Below are 888 nucleotides of genomic sequence, written 5' to 3'. Positions count from 1 at the left end.
AACAACTTGCTTGGAATATATATAAAATAAAATAAGTTCCTCACACGAGCAAGATAAGTACTCCCTAAACCTCATAAAAAAAACTAAAACAAGTCCTCTCGTAAATAAGTTTATAATGGATTGCTTAATTACAATCAATGTGAAGCTTTATCTCCTTAAAATAAGCTTCAATAAAGTCTTTAATTAATATGAATGAAATAACATAGGTATTCTCAGTGTAGTCTTCCTTGGAAATCGAATCTCTTCAAATAAGAAAACTTTGATCACATTGAAAGTCTTAAAAGACCCTTTCTTGACTTGATTTTCACCATGTTTTGACTTCCATAAAGTGATGCTAAAAATACTTAATATGTGCTTTTAAAGATTCCAATAGTTTTGGTCAATAGATGTCAACCAAACATTACAAGTTATATTAGCCTGCTAGATGCAAGCTAAGTTGCAATTGGAGTTACATCCAACTCATGTAATTGACACTAACAATCTTGATATCTGTGGGTATCGAATTCACTTAATACTTGTTAACCAGTTGGATTAACAAGGGGAAAAAGTGGTGGTTTGATTGGTGGTTCACCTGAGAATAAGACGGAGAGTCACTAAGAAAAAGGATTGGCTTTTTGGTGGAAAAGTTTGAGGGGAAGAAGTCTTGGGTCTGGAATGGGACTTAGCCTCATGAGTTGTTGCATAGGCCTTTTATACTAGGAGACATAGTTGCCTACATGTTTAGAGACTACTAAAGTGAGATCTTATTTGGTTCCTCTATAGTGACAGTGATGTGTCATCTTAAGATATGACGTCTTAGGACAACTTGGTAATCAATGATTTTGAATCTTTACGTGTGCCTCACATATGCTTAGTGAAGATATGATGCGGTATGAGGCGCGCTAGGCT

The sequence above is a fragment of the Gossypium arboreum genome, chromosome 9 (assembly GCF_025698485.1).
Source record: "Gossypium arboreum isolate Shixiya-1 chromosome 9, ASM2569848v2, whole genome shotgun sequence".
NCBI classification, from domain to species: Eukaryota; Viridiplantae; Streptophyta; class Magnoliopsida; order Malvales; family Malvaceae; genus Gossypium; species Gossypium arboreum.
Note: the sequence above shows the minus strand (reverse complement) of the source record.